Source organism: Bison bison, unplaced genomic scaffold, assembly GCF_000754665.1.
Source record: "Bison bison bison isolate TAMUID 2011002044 unplaced genomic scaffold, Bison_UMD1.0 scf7180017864099, whole genome shotgun sequence".
Taxonomy (NCBI): Eukaryota; Metazoa; Chordata; class Mammalia; order Artiodactyla; family Bovidae; genus Bison; species Bison bison.
The window spans coordinates 956,697-973,524 of NW_011494671.1; positions in this window are offsets into that span (position 1 = coordinate 956,697).

Consider the following 16,828-nt stretch of genomic DNA (forward strand, 5'->3'; position numbering starts at 1 on the left):
CCAGGTTGCTGATTATGTAGTCTCAAATCTGACATCCTTAGAGGTGCTGGGAGCTGCTCTTTGTTGAGAATTGGCAGTGACCAGAGAAGAGCAAGTCACATTTCAACGCAGTGGTGAGACCTAAGCCAGGCAGGTCGTGAGTGCCAAACAGGGGACCACGCCACATCAACTAACTGGGGTTGGGGGGACAGTCAGCTCTGGGCTCACCATCCCAGCAAAGAGCAAGCACTTCAGAATGCCATCTGGGGCAGCATTCACTGACTGGTGGACATGTGCTTCACGTTAGCAAGAGGAAACTCCTGCAGGATTGAAGATGGATGGAACACCCGCACTTGTGTCCTTCATGTATGGAGATCCTGTCCCTCCTGGATTTCACCTCCATTGATTAAACCCCACTCATATCTCAAAACTCATTCACTCACATTCCCTTCATGCAGCTCTGTCATCTACCTGATCCAACTCCTTACCCTTCTCAACTGTGGTGGTGGCGTATACTCAGTCATCTGTGACTCTTTGTGACCCCAAGGACTGTAGCCCTCCAGATTCCTCTGTCCATGGGATTCTCCAGGCAAGAGTACTGGAGTGGGTTGTCATTTCCTTCACAGGGGATTCTCCTTCTCCAGGAGGAGAAGACCCTCCTCCAGGGGATCTTCCCAACCCAGGGATCAAGCCAACATCTTCTACATCTCCTGCACGGGCCTAGCGCCTCCTGGAAAGCCTCACGGGACCCCACACCACCCTGGGAATTTAAAGCATCCAGATCTTTTGTGCGTGCTCAGTTGCTTAGTTGTGTCCAACTCTTTGGAAATCCTTAGACTGTAGCCTGCCAGACTCCTCTGTCCGTGGGATTTTCCAGGCAAGAGTACTGGAGTGGGTTGTCATTTCCTTCACAGGGGATCTTTTTGACCCAGGGATCGAACCCACATCTCTTGTGTCTCCTGCATTGGCAGGTGAATTCTTAACCTTTTTGCCATCTGCCCCTCCCCCCCACCAAAAAAAATGAAAGCCCAGCTCTTAATCATTCTTCTCTTTCAGGAAAATGCTTCTTTTTGAGAAGCTCTCCTTTTATTTCTGATTTCTTGTCATCAGGACAGAACAAAGGGGCTCCTCTAGCTGGCAGACAGAGACAAATGCACTTTCCCTGCCTCTTTCCATCGCATCCTCAGTTAATTCTGATGCTTTTGGTCCTCACCTTTCAGGCCTTGGTTCATTTTCCATTTTGAAAATGACCTCCCCCAAGGAGACTCCTTTTATTTCTTCTCTCAGATGGGAGTCGGGGAATCCTTAGAGGGTCACTGGGGTGTAGACGGTGGGAAGTGGCCCCACCGTGCTTGGCAGTTATCACCTCCCTTTCGTCCTGCTTCCTGCGGGAGGGCATTTCTTGTAAAACCGAGTCATGAATAATGGATGCAGCGACTGAGCCTGCATTTCGGGCTGATTAGCATGCACCTTGTCAGAAATTGCTTTTCCCAGCACCATGGAGGCCGATTTGCCAACTCTGCTTTCCCAGGTGTGCAGTGGGGGCGTGGGGTGAGGGGCTGGGGGTGGGGACACTTTGATGTTGGTTTTGCATTCTTTCTTTCCATCTCTTGCTGTCCCCTTGTCTTCTTCTGTTGTGGCTGTCTGCCTCATTCTGCTGTCATTTCCTCTGGGGAGTCTTTCCTTTTGTCTAAGCTTTTCTTTTTTTTTTTTTCCCTCTCTAGTCTCCTTATCTTTGAAGAGATTTTAATCTGTCCTGGTGATGTAGAACTTTTTTTTTTTCATTCAGAAAATGCTAATGATGGAAATTATTAAGACTTTTCCTGTCCTGTTTTTGTTTGGTTGTTTTCCTCATTCTGGATTCCTTTTTCTTTCTTTATGAACTCTTCCTTCTGGAGTTCTAGAGACATGTAGAGTCACCTTCCTATTCATAGTGGTCTTTCGTTAGTCACATGGTTTCTAATCATAAATCCCTTTCTGCCAGAAAACACTATGTCTTATCCAGACTTGAAAGAAATGCCCAAATCTGAGCGTACAGCACAGTCTTACAATTCTACGTAACTAAAAAGGAGGGCTGGCGTGCTGCGATTCATGGGGTCTCACAGAGTCGGACACAACTGAGCGACTGAACTGAACTGAACTGAACATTTCACAGGCTGCCATCACTTATCTCCAGTATTTAGGTGAACCAGATTCTAACACTAGCTATGCTTCTAATTAGTTATGTCACCAAGTGAAAATAAAGCAGATTTTTCAGGTCTGTTTCCTTATCTTCAAAATGACAGGGGCTGGATTAAATAATTGCCACAGGTGGCTCAGATGGTAAAGAATCTGCCTGCAATGCAGGAGACCTGGGTTTGATCCCTGGGTCAGGAAGATCTCCTGGAAAAAGGAATGGTTACCCACTCCAGTATTCCTGCCTGGAGAATCCCACAGAGAGAGGAGCCTGGCAGGCTTATAGTCCATAGGGTCACAAAAAAGTCAGACATGATGTGAGAGTGAGCAACTGTCACTTCACTTCAAGTTCTCTTAGTACTTCAAACTGCTAATTTTTTGTTGTTTCTTGGCATTGTAGTACTTTAAAAATTTGTTATGTTGTTGAAGTATAGTTGATTTACTATATTGTGTTAATTTTTGGTGTATGGCAATGTGATTCAGTTATACATATGTGTGTATGTGTGTGTGTGCACACATATCATGATTAATTGTGTCTGACTCTTTGTGACCCTATGGACTGTAGCCAGCCTAACCATGGTGCAAAACTCTCCTGATAGCAGCCTTGGTACCAACCAGCACGCAGGTCCAAAGGGATCTAGAAAGCCTTATCAAGGAATTTTCTCAGGGAAAGACAGTTCCTTTCCCAAGAGGAATTCTGGCGCCAACTATTTGGATCATAAAATGTTGCCAACTTGTTACATAAAAGTAAGAGCTGATGTTGTTTACAGCTGTTTGTTGTTGTTTTTTTTCCCTCCCATTTTGAGCCTCTTCCCAGTGAAGTAGGTTGATCAAACAAATGAGAAAAACTTCAGACAGAAGACCTTATTAATCAAAGAAGTTATAGGAACTCCCACCTAACTTGTAGGTTAGAGGGGTAAGCCTCAGACAGAGGGTTCTGATGCTCTACTGTAGTTAAAGCAAGACCATCAAAGCAATTGCTCTAAATGATCTTCCCGGGCCTTGTCTGATTTTCTCTAAGTCAGACTGCGACTCTTTGTGTAGGTCAAGAGTTGGCAAGCTTTCAAGGGCAGAGCCTTACGAGTAAGTCTGATCTGAATCCCACAAGTCTATGATGGGGAGCCCATAGTGAAAGTTGACCCTGGCTCATCAGACAGATGTCTCCAAAGTGCAGAAGAGCCTGACAGTGGCCCTCTCCTAAAGAGATCCTTTGCCTTCCTTAGCACTGAAGGTTGGATGTTAATCATAGATATGTCACATGGGCTCTGTGTCTACTCATCCCCCTGGTGTATAAATTTCCTAGGGCTGCTGTAACAGAAAATCTCAAATGAGAAACTTCAAAACATCAGAAGTTTATTCTTACATAGTTCTAGAGATTAGAATTCTGAAATCAAAATGTTGGCAGGCCACACTCCTTCTGAAGGCTCTAGGGGCGAATCTTTCCTTATCTTTTCCTCGTGTCTGGTGGTTGTCAGCATCCATGGTGTTCCTTGGCACTGGCGATCACTGCCTCCATCATCTCATGGCCTTCTTCTGTCTGTCTCCTGCTGCTGCTGCTGCTAAGTCGCTTCAGTCATGTCCAACTCTGTGCGACCCCATAGACGGCAGCCCACCAGGCTCCCCTGTCCCTGGGATTCTCCAGGCATCTCCAAATCTTCTTCTCTTTATAAGGACACCAGCCATTGGATTTACAGCCTACTTTAATCCAGAATGACCTCATCTTAGTTACTTACATTGCAAAGACCCTATTCCTAAACAAAGTCTCCTTCAGAGGGTCCCAGTTGGACATGCATTTTGAGGACACTGTTCAGCCCAGTAGAGTGGGTATTTATCTGTGTAGGTATGTAGGGTAACGATATCAAAAATGAATTCAGAAGTCTCTGGATTTTGCATTTTAATGAGGAACTCTTGTCTTGGGACTGCTTTTCCTAAATAGCATTTAAGAGTCCAAGTCTACTGACTGTCTGGGCATCAAGCCAGGCTTATCCTCTCAGGGTTTGAATTTGGCCTGAATTATTAACTCCAAACATTTACATTTGGCTTAGGAAAGAAATATCTCTTACTCAGCAACACTGAGACAAAGTTATTAACCGCAATATTAGATTTAAATTTTAGTGGGGCTTCCAAAGAAGTTCTAGAAGGTTGGAAGGCAACCTTCCATCTTTCTCCTATCAAATACCCACAGGGACTTTGCTTACATTTAATTTTTATTATAAAAGCAGAAGCAATGAAATATGCTATGCTCACCACATGTTACTAACCACAGTCAATAAAAAACTTTTATTCTGTAAAACTTAAATTCTATGAACATATGTTATGGTATGAAGTGAATATGAGAAAAATATTTACAAATAATCACTTGCTAAACTTCTTTCCCCAGAATGTATCAACCAAAATCATGACTGAAATCTGAAAGATGGAGAGACTCAGCTTGAGCCCCTACAATCCTCAGGGACTCTCATGCTGTCTTTTTTAGCTCTCTGTGGGGATATTCTGCTTTTCCTTGCCTTTTTCTTTGCTCTTGTGTTATTTCTCACTCCATCCCTATCTTTCTGAGAGTTTGAAGAGATGAGGAGGAGAGTCTGTCTTTACTGAACTTCAAGTGTTCTGTCCTCTCCTGAGAAACTCATAGCTTTGAATAGTCAGAAGGATCCAGATGTTGGATGAAGCACAGGCTACAACTTCCCTTTTCTCCTCAACACGTATAAAAAATTTTTAAAATGTATTTATAAGCACATGCAAAAAAAACAGAAAAGACAAGAAACAAAGCAGTCACTGTAAATGACAGAGCCAGAAGGAACCCCACAATTGTAAGTGTGGGTTGGCGCATATTCATAAAAGGGACCAGGTCTGGAGCCCGGCACACACATAGGGCAGGAGATGGGTCTCTGTACCAGCAGGAGTCATCCAGGAGAGGCTGGGGGTCAGAACTATTAATATATGCCCACCTTTGGTCTGGGCATGGCAGCAAACCTCTCCCATGTGTCTGGGCTGGAGCCCAACTTCTGGGTGTGGGAACCCAGACACCCAGTCCTGCCAGAGCCCAGGCTGAAGCCACAGTGAGAATAAGATCATCTCTCTAGAAACCCTCAGACCCTACATGAGTAAGGAAGAGACCCCTGGAGGAAGCAGAGCAGTGTGAAAGACAGGCAGGAAGTGCCCACAAGGACCAGCTTACAAGGGAAGGAAGTATGGTTGCATCTTCAGGGAGGAGAGAGCAAAAAACAGCTCTACTGGGAATGAGTGGTTGCAGAAAAAATAAATTAGAAAGTTTGGAAATGAGGAATAGAGTTATTGAACAAAAACCCAAGAGATGAGCAGAATCTGAGTACAGCTCGAGAGTGAATTTATGAAAGAAAGATGAAACTGGAGGAATCTTCTAGAATGGATCACACAGAAGTAAAGAATAAGAAAATACGGAAGAGAGGCTAAGGGGTGTGGAGGGTTAATCTAGGAATTCCCATATTTATCTGCTGAGTTCTCAAGGTGGAAGACAGAGAGGATCTTTGAGGGGCAACATTTGAAGAGTGTCGCCTGGAAGTTTTCCAGAAGGAAAGAGAGAGGTCTGAGGCCTCAGGAAAAAAAAGAAAAAACCTCACAATGTGCTAAGCAGAATACATGTTTTCAAAAATCCATACTTTGACACATTTTAGTATAAGTTTGGGACATAAAAGTGTAAGGAAAAAAATCTTAAAATCTATGACAGCAAGAAAGAGATGGTCACATGTACACACACAAAGCTCATAAAATTTCCTCCAGATATGCAAATTTAGAGAGTAAACAGTCCCTTTGCCTCAAAGTTGGATCTTTCAGGGAAACATTTTGCAATTTTAACTATCATTTCTCTTAGTTTCTGGGTCTCAGTGGGAGCAAGGGGCCACCAGCCAATTCTCGGACTTTGCTTCTCTGTGAATTGCTTGCTCATGTGTTAGACCCCTGCCTCCCTTTCCCCATCAACCTCAGGAGACAATACATTGCTCTGTTCAGGGTCTCAGTCCAGGAGGTCATCTTCTGAAACTGGGCAAATAAGTAAATAAATATTTCTTGAATCACTGTTTTATTAAAAACAACTTTCCCCCTCCAAATTCCCAAGACCTTTCTCTTCCCTTTTCTGTCTTATGGAGATGATTGAGTATATTTTTGAAGAAAATCTTCTCCCAAAAAGCATTTTTGGAAAGGTTTCCTCTTACTTTTTCTTCCCATAGCAAAGTATGGCACAACTCAAGTAAATGTAAATGTAATAATATTTAAGTAAAGATTTAAAATGTTTTTTCCTTCTCTAATTCTATGAACTTTTTTCATAATTGTTATATCTAAAATGATCGATGTGTTATTAGAGAAATAAAAAAAAAGTTTTCAAAACATGAAACAAACAAGATTTTATGTACAATACTGAGGGGTGTTGTGCAATACTTAGAGAAACTTTCAAACACACAAACTTTGTAATGAGACCACTGGGTATATTTGTTTCATCTTCCAACAATGGACTGGGTTCAGGAAGGCAGTGGTAATGCGAGTCAGCAAAAGCAATGACTTCCTAAGCTCAGCTATTTAAAGAGTCCCCTCCTCCACTGTATCACACTTCTTGGGATCCATGGGGCGACATCATGGATGAGTGATCGTGGTCTTGGGGAGGTCACCCTGGGAGGAACCAGGATCCGGCATCCACAGATACCCTCTCCAACCTCCACACGCTCCTCCTGGCTGACGTCCAAGTGGTACTATTTCCCCCGTAGCTGGCAGGGGTGTCTGGCAGACCTGCTGGGAAGCCCTGCAGAGTATTTGCATGGTGGCTGGAGGAACTCATTCATGCCCAGAGGGACGTCGTTCAGCAGGAACAAAGCATCCAGACACAAACTCGATAAGGCAACAATTTTCAGTTATCAGAATAAACAGATGGTTTTGCATGTAGCCTCATGCCTGCCTTACATTGGGTGCCCTACACATACTTGTGGAATAAGTTCTTCAGTCAGTGAAGTTAGGGCAAGTATCAGAGAGTGAGAACCTCCAAGCTGTCAACGGAAAGAAAATGCACAACATGGGACTTGTACGTTTTATTTGGAGTAAAATGAGGACTATAATCTGGAGACAGCACTTCGGATAGCTCCGAGAAACTGCTCCAAAGAGGTAATGGGAAAGGCCCGTGCCATATATAATCTAGTGAAGCGGGGTGCATAGAGTCAAGCATGCATTTTGGCAGTCCTGCTGCTAGTCACAAGGAGCAGATGTCCCATTAATGAGCTTAGTGCTTTTCTAGATATGAGAACATGCAACAATCGGGTTCATAAAATCTTCTGAAAATATCTAACTATTCTGCCAGTTTTTCCCAGAGCACAGAGTGCCTCATTCCTGATCTTCACCCTGAACCCCTTCCAGGGGGTGTTGAAGGCCAGGAGCTTCAGCACTGATGACTGAATACTTATAGAAGTAGACGGCAAGCATCAATCCATAGTTGGCAAAGTCTAACTGAAGAGCGTATTTGTGCAACAGTCTCTGAGTCATTGGAAAAATACAGCAGGTGTGGCAAAGTGATACTGGGGTGAGAAAGAGATTCTTCCCGTTTTAACAGAAGTTCCCACTGTGCTGCCATATTGAGGGAACCAAAGGATGGAGGGCCCCCACAGAAGAGTTCCAGTAGAGCACCGGTTGGCACCTTCAGTGCCCTTCAGTTCCCAACAGCAGTGAAAGCAGAAAAGGGCCTTCATGGGCATCAGACATCTTAGCAGTAGGTGTCATTACAAGGAGCAGGAGGAGAAGAAAACTTGGGAACTATGACCATCATCACCTGGGAAGTGGGATGCTATGACTACAGGCAGACATGACATATTGGTTGGGACTTCCATATCTGATTAGTCCTGGAGAGAAGGAGTGCATATCAGTCAGGGTTCAAGTGCATGAAAGTGAAAATATCTTAGCTACTTTCAACACAAAAATATTCAATATCAGACAGAAAACAACATAATTCTGTAAAGCAATTTTCCTTCAGTTAAAAAATAAATTAATTTAAAGAAGAAGACTATAGAATCCTTGGGGGATTTAAAAAGTAGGATAGCTCCCAGAACAAAACCAAATTGGCCCACTGGAAAAAATGAATACCTCTGCTAAAGAAGCGGGGATCAAGAGACCAGCACTGAAGCAGCAGAGTTCAAGAACACGTCAGCGGTTGCTGCCTGGCAGTTGGGAACCACGCAGCAGTTCAAGAACACGTCACCGGTTGCTGCCTGGCAGTTGAGAACCACGCAGCAGTTCAAGAACACGTCAGCGGTTGCTGCCTGGCAGTTGGGAACCACGGTGTCCTTTCTGCACCCCTGGAACAGGTGGCTAAGCCCTGGGTGTTGAGTCAGGCAGCCCAGTATTACCAGGACTGCCACTCCCAGGAGCTGTAGCTGAGGTCACAGGCAGGTAGCTCCTACCTCATCTCCACCTTCCAAATCATGAGAGCTCATCATAATGAACCATCCAGGCCCTTGCATGCAGAGTCTGTAAAATGGATATTCTGTCTTTCCAGCCCATGTCATTCAGGAAGACATACAAAAAGTAAGATAGAAGGGGCACTGTGCAACTGGGGTACTAGGCATGGATGTGAATTTTAAATCAAGGAATAGATGGTAAAACCAGGAACATCTAAGGTGTTATTATTAACTGCTTAGTATTGTAGACAGCTTCTTTTTTTTTTAGACTCTAGATGGTGTGAGCTATGAATGTGGGGATGGTACCTGCTTTATAAGAGTGTTTTGAAGATTTGTTAATTTACTGAGATGAAAAAGTGAAAAGTACAACTGTTATGCAAGGACAATAATTTGAAGTGAGGAAAAAAACCCTCTTTCCTCTAATGAGTCAGAAATAAATCCTACTGAGCAAACTGACAAGAACCTCTAGGAGTTTAGTAGCAGTTAGGACTTGGCATTTATGATGATGAACATTCCTAGTAAAATATGAGTACTTGCCTCCAACTTCCACCATCCCAGGGAGATTTAATTAACTTTTAGCAACATCTCTGATGTACAGCCCCAATCTGCTCCTTCGTCTGACAGCTGGCATCATCCTCTGTCATGACCTGGAGAAAGGAACCATGCACCCCTAGATCACCCCCAGTGGAGAGTCTGCTCTGGATGTCCGCTGAGAACCATCCCTCCTTCAAATCCATCCCCATTCAAACGCTCCCACTTTTGAGGTTGCTCTGAACTGCCACCCTCCAGCCCCCACCTCTATCCTTAGCCAAAAGCAGCTACCAGCTGTTGAATTGTCCCGCGGTTTCTACAGAGAGAAATGTTTAATTATGTTAATTTACTAATATAATGAGTTACTCTCTTGGTTTTAGGATAGCTATGACACAGCCCTGGAAACCAATCTTAAAATTCATCTCTAGTAGGATTTTATGTATTAAAAATGTGCTTAAAATAAGGGGGAAAGGGAGGAAGAGGGGAGAGAAGGAGAGAACAAGAAAGACAAAAGAGAAAAAGAGCTTGATTCAATTCTTATGCTTTTTATTTAAAGACATGTCAGCCCAGAATGGGAAACAGAGCAAGCCTGTTTGGACAGATTTAGTTTAGATTTACCATGGGGAGCTCGCTCTACCGGACACATCTTGACTCAGAGCCAGTTTCTCTGCCATCAGTCACAGTTTGGTTTACCCTCAGCTTTTTGGGTTGAACTGGAGCACCATCCACTGCTCTGATCACAGAAGATCAGTGAGAATAACAGAGTGAAGTGCATCCGTATTGAGCCCAGGGCTGGGGTTGCCAGAGTCTCCAGCCCAAACCATTCCCAGTAGACACCACAGCTCCCCTCAGTCTCATGTATGAAACTGTCCCTGGGGTTTTATACAAACGATCAGATTGGCTAGTGGGGCAGAATGTCCCAGAGTCTGATCTATGTGTGGGGCTTCTGGTTCAAGATGGAGGACTAGCAGGACATGTGTTCATCACCTCCTGCTAGAGCACCAAAATTGCAACTAGCTATTAAGCAGCCATTGACAGAAGGATGCTGGGACCCACCAGAAGAAGATACCACACATCCAAAGACAAAGAAGAAGAGGTAGTAAGATGTTTGGAGGGGTGCAATCACGATAAAATCAAATCCTATACCCACCGGGTGGGTGACCCACAGACTGGAGAACAATAATACCAAAGAAGTTCTCTCACTTTTGTGAAGGTTCTGAACCCCACCTCAGGCTTCCCAGCCTGAGGATCCAGCAAAGGGACTGGGAATCCCCAGGGAATCTGACCTTGAAGGCCCTCGGGATTTGATTACAAAACTTTTCACAGGATTGGGGAAACACAGACTCTAGTCTTGGAAGACACAGAGGCTGATCTGTGTGTGGAAGAGAATCTGGAGGGATGTGATGGCCACCTCCTCCCACAAACCCTGAAAATTTGACTGGGTTTAGCTCTGTGCAGTGGGGCTCAGTCCTGGGTAATTTTGTAGGCACTTTCCCAGTGCAGAACAGTTTTGCTGACAGGCCCACTTTCCTAACAACAGCATGAAGCACTTCAATAGCACTTTGCAGTGCAGTGTTTTTCCCTATTTCCATTTGACTTTCAAGCACACTGATTTGGAGAGGTGGTGAGTCATTCAACAGAAGTCCTGCCACCAATCAGTTGCTGAGTGTGGTTCTGCCATTCAGTGATTCAGCCCTACAACAGAGCAGAAGCAGCAGCATGAGCCCAGCACGAGGCCAGGGAAACAGACAAACCAAATGCTGGTGCCACCAGGGGGACAGAAAACAGTTTCTGGTCTGTTTTGCCGGGGATGGCAGACTTATCACATGTGAATGTGTTTTGTTGTCCTCCACTGAAAGTCTTCCAGGTCTTTACTATAGGAGAGACAATACTGGCCTTTATCCCATCACAAACAGAGGCTGATGTGGTGGCATGGAGGGTCAGCATCGTTTAGAACCTCACAGCAAATGGGCAAAGGCAAGTCCAGCTGCAGCCTGTCTTTCTGCTGCAAGACATGGGGAGGTAGTTTCACTTCCCTGAGCCCCAGTTTCCTCATCTGTAAAGTAAGACAGTTAGAAATACTCCCACATAGGGTTAAAACGCAGTGGGATAATGTTTAGGATGTATCTGAAACAGTAAAGCTCTATTGTTGTTCAGTGGCAAAGTCCTGTCTAACTCTTGAAGTGCATGATGTGACTCTTGAAGTGACTCATGACGTGACTCTTGAAGTGACGCCAGGCTTTCCTGTCCTTCACTATCTCCCAGCATTTGTGCAAATTCATGTCCACTGAGTCAATGATGCCATCCAACCATCTCATCCTCTGTCACCTCCATCTCCTCTAGCCCTCAATCTTCCCCAGCATCAGGGTCTTTTCCAATGATCTGGCTCTTTGCATCAGGTGGCCAAAATGTTGGCGCTTCAGCTTCAGCATCAATCCTTCCAGGGAATATTCAGGGTTGATTTCCTTTAGGACTGTCTGGTTATAAAACTATAAATAGTTATTACTCTTAAACTGGTTGAGAAAAAGAGCAAAAGTCACCCAAACAGACATTTCAGTGACTGAGAAAATCCAACACAAAATCATTAAATTTTCTCCTAGTGATACCCCTGAACTTTAAGGAAATTGTAAAGATAACATCGTGGCATTAAAAAGAGGGTGTTATTGATTCAAACCACAGGCCCTCCCCCCACAGCACTGTTTAACTCTGAGTAAATCTTGTTCTGTGAAATGGCCAGAGTTGCTACACAGGCTTACATGGCAGTGATCTGTGCTTAGTGTTAGGTGTGTTCAAGGAAGCCTGCTCTAAACGCCAAGGGTGTCACGTGGGAAACTCCACTTTCCTGTTTCACGGTTCTTCTTTGTTTTGACACTTAAGCTTGCATTCAGTTTCCTTGGTGTTTCCATCTCTCAGACTAGCTGCTGTGTTCAGTTGCTTCCAGGTGAGGCCCTTGTCCCCTGGGGCCCCATCTCGCAGGATCGATGCAATTGTAGGTGTCATTTCTTTTTTTAGCTGATTTTTAAATTTTTAATTAATTAGTTAATTGATTGATTATGGCTGTGCTGGGTCTTCATTGTTGCACTCCGGCTTTTTCTAACTGTGGCAAGTAGGGGCTTCTCTTTGTTGTGCTGCGAGGGCTTCTCATTGAAGTGGCTTCTTCTTGCTGTGGATTATGGGCTCTAGGTGAGTGGGCTTCAGTAGTTTGGGTGTATGGGCTGAATTGCTCCAAGGCATGTGGGATCTTCTCTGACTGGGGGTCAAACCTGTGTCTCCTGCATTGGCAGGCAGATTCTTAACCACTGGACCACCAGGGAAGTCCAGAGAGTAATTATCTCGATGAAAGCATCCAGGGGCTCTTGCTCTGCAAACTCAAAGCCTGGCTTTGCTGACATCGCAATCATGGAGATTCTTCTCCTGATGCTCATTTCAGTCGTGTTGACTCTTTGTGATCCTATGGATGGTAGCCTGCCAGGCTCCTCTGTCCAAGAGATTCTCCAGGCAAGACTACTGGAGTGGGCTGCCATGCCCTCCTCTAGGGGATCTTCCCCACCCAGGGATTGAACCTGCATCTCTTGCATCTTTTATGCCTCCTGTATTGGCAGGCAGGTTCTTTACCACTAGCGCCACCTGGGAAACCCTGATTGTTCTCCTAGTTCTTTGCAACTTCTCTCCCATCAGAGCAAAGGAGTTTGAGATAAAAAACAGGGAAAATAGGCCTCTAATGGATGGATGATGGATGAGGATGGAAACCAGTGCTTACATGCAAGCAGCCCAGCCCATTAGAGTACCCTCACCTTGGTTTCCTTGAAGCGGTAAATATTATTTAAACTCAGAGGTCACTGCCCGTCCAGGAAAGCAAATAGGATTTTTAATATGAACATTTCCTACCTCAGCTGGAGACTTTTCTGTTTTATTTTATTTTCTTCTGGACATAAAACAGGAAGTGAAACTCAAAAATGCACAAGTCGTTCAGGCAAATAACAGATCCAACCTAAGCCTCCGTCATGCTGAATTCTCTTATTCCTATGGTCAGATCAAATGTTAGAGACCACTTCAATTTCTATTGGAGAAGTTCTGTCTTCTGAGCCATATTGGTCTGAAACAGCACCCTTTCCAAGAGCCCATGTGTTTCATCAACAGGTACCCACTAGATATTCCTTCTAGCTTCTGCTTAACAGATGGAGAAAGATTACTTACCCTAAAGGATACCTAACTTCGCTGAGAGCTATGAAGGTCACTGACTATGTGTATGAAATTATATCAAGGCCATAAAGAAGGCTGAGTGCTGAAGAATTGATGCTTTCCAACTGTGATGCTGGAATAGACTCTTGAGAGTCCCTTGGACCCCAAGGAAATCAAACCAGTCAATCCTAAAGGAAATTAACCCTGAATTTTCATTGGAAGGACTGATGCTGAAGCTCCAATATTTTGGCCTCTTGATGCAAAGGGCCAACTCATTGAAAAGAGTTGGGAAAGCATCTTTCCCTGTTGCTGGGAAAGATTGAGGGTAGGAGGAGAAGGGGGCATCAGAGGATGAGATGATTGGATGGCATCATGGACTCAATGGACATGAGTTTGAGCCAACTCCAGAATATAGTGAAGGACAGGGAAGACTGGTATGCTGCAGTCCATGAGGTTGCAAAGAGTAGGACACAACTTAGCAATGAACAACAAGCGCCAAGTCTGGCTTTAAAAACCAGAGAATCAGAAGATTCTCAATCAGATTGTGTGGCCACTATCGCGTATGAAATGCCTATTATAGTCGAGGTGCTGCAGAGACTGTCAAGAAGATGAAATAGGCCCCTTCAAGGATTTACCATCTTGTTAGAGAATCAGCAGACTCACTCGAATCAGATCCTCTCAATATCCTCTTGTATTAATTAGTGTTGCAAGAACGGAATCCATTCTAGGTTGGTTAAGCAGAAAAAGGTATTTAGGAACAGATACCAAAAGACTCATGGAATTTCCCAAGATCTGAACTTGGAGTTTTCACAGCCAGGAAGAACACATATGCACTCTTTCCAGCAGGTTACTCCAACAGAGACCCTGAGTAGCCACTTTTGAATACAAATCATGGTCACTTTATGGTGACCCATGAGGTGGTCCATGAGGACCTCTGTCCTACAGCCTCTGAAATCATGGGACCACTCTGCTATACTCTATTACCTTGTCAGGAAAATGACATGTTCCTTCTCTTTTAAATGGATGCCAGATTAGCCAAGTGCAAGTCAGGCTGAACCCCAGATGTGAAGGAGAAGGGAAAGATTTCACTAACACTGAAGATTTAGGCTAAGCACTAACATTATGGAAGCACTAAAATTAAAGAACTCCTTATTGCAAAATTCATACTTAAATTGAAGAAAGTAATGAAAGCCACTGGACCATTCAGGTATGACCTAAATCAAATCCTTTATGATTACACAGTGGAAATAACAAATAGATTCAAGGTATTAGATCTGATAGACAGAGTGCTTGAAGGACTATGGACAGAGGTTTGTGAAACTGTACAGGAGGCAGGAATCAAGACCATCCCTAAGGAAAAGAAATGCAAAAAGGCAAAATAGTTGTTTGAGGAGGCCTTACAAATAGCAGAGAAAAGAAGAGAAGCTAAAAGCAAAGGAGAAAAGGAAAGATATACCCATCTGAATGCAGAGTTCCAAAGAATAGCAAGGAGAGATAAAAAAGCCTTCTTCAGTGATCATTGTGAAGAAACAGAGGAAAACAATAGAATGGGAAAGTCTAGAGATCTCTTCAAGAAAATTAGAGATACTAAAGGAATATTTCAGGCAAAGATGGGCACAGTAAAGGACAGAAATGGTATGGACCTAACAGAAGCAGAGAGATTAAGAAAAGGTGGCCAGAATACACAGAGAACTATACCAAAAAGATCTTAATGACCCAGATAGCCACGATGGTGTGATCACTCACCTAGAGCCAGTCAATTCCAAGGGAAATCAACCTGAATATTCATTGGAAGGACTGATGTTGAAGCTGAAGCTCCAGTTTTTTTGACACCTGATGTGAAGAACTGACTCATTGGAAAAGTCCCTGATGTTGGGACATATTGAGGGAAGGAGGAGAAGGGGACAACAGAGGATGAGATGGTTGGATGGCATCACTGACTCAATGGACATGAGTTTGCACAAACTCTGGGAGATAGTGAAGGACAGGGAAGCCTGGTGTGCTGCAGTCCATGGGGGTGGCAAAGAGTCAGACATGGCTGAGGGACTGAACACCAATAATATTCTCAGGACAGCAGGCCCCAGGAAGGAAAATCTTGTTAACCAGTCAGAAGAAGAAGGTCTCCCTCTTTATGAGAGGGCTTCATCTTGGGGAGGCTCCACACTGTTACCTTCTCAGCCCAGTTTTGAGCTGAGAAGGTTCAAACATATTTTTTGGTCAAGCATATTTTTAAAATATGTTTGACATATTTAGGTCAAACATATTTTTTCCAAGATAGGGGAAAACTGGACAGAGAAACATAAGACTGGCTGTCCCCGAGTGAGTGATCCTCTGTTTTCTTTAAATGACCATTCAGGATCTCAGGTATAGTTTGAAAGACTCTTTAACTGATTTCATTCATCTTTTTTTTTTTTCCAATAGGAGAGAAGCTGTAGCTTATAATCACTCAGGCTTTATGTGGTTTGGTTTCTCCTGTCTGATAGTGAGGCCGGAGTATGTTTTTAATTTTCCACCCACTTTCTTGGCCTCTCAAATTCTGCCTTTACGATGGAAAGCCCAGTGATCTCAAGTGCACAAGAATATTCATGCTGTGTTGTGGAAGGACCAGGGGGAGCCAATTTGGTGATCCTGTGTGCACGTCAGAGGCAGAGCTGGACTGGCAGCTGGGCCCTGAGCCTTCAGGGCACTTCTCAGTCTTGGTGGCCAGCGCAGCTGCTTTGCTGCAAAGGAAAATGAGAAGATGCCTGTTCAGTCTGGGCTGGTCAGACTAACGCTGCTCTGCTGCTCCTTTTCATGAAGCATGATGGGATAGAAAAGATGCTCCAGAAACTCAGCCCTTCATCTTCATTAGGGTCCTCATTCATTCATCTCTTACCTACCTGCCAGACACTGGAATAAAGAGGGGACATGCAAAAATGCTGAAGCTTGTGGAAGGAGGAGAGGAGCTTGACCTGTGGGCAAAGTGTTGTGCATGTGCTAAGTCACTTCAGTTGTGTCCAACTCTGTGCCACCCTGTGAACTGTAGCCTGCAGGCTCCTCTGTCCATACGATTCTCCAGGCAAGAATACTAGAGTGAGTGACCATGCCCTCCTCTAGGGGATCGTTTCAACACAGGGATCGAACCCACATTTCTTAGGTCTCCTGCATTGGCAGATGGGTTTTTTACTACTAGCACCACCTGGGAAACTCATGTGAACAATGTGTTTGGAGGTAATGAAAGGGCAAAGCTATCCCAACCTTCTGGGTAAAAATAATAAAATAAAAAAGAATGAAAGGACCCTACACAGAAACCTGTTCCCTTCCTCCAAAACAAATTTGATCGTCCTTCCAAATGCCCACCCCTCACTAATATACACACTCTCACAGGCTCTCGCACATACCTCCTGTCCACCACTGGGCTCAGAATTTCAGAGGGACAGGGATAGGGGAGGAAAGGAGGAAGAAGAAGAGGAGAAAAGAAGGAGACAAAGGCCCTCCTCAGCTTCGTGTAGGGCTCACAATCCTGGAGGAGGGGAAACACCACTGCACCACCCCACCCCATCCCTCTTCTT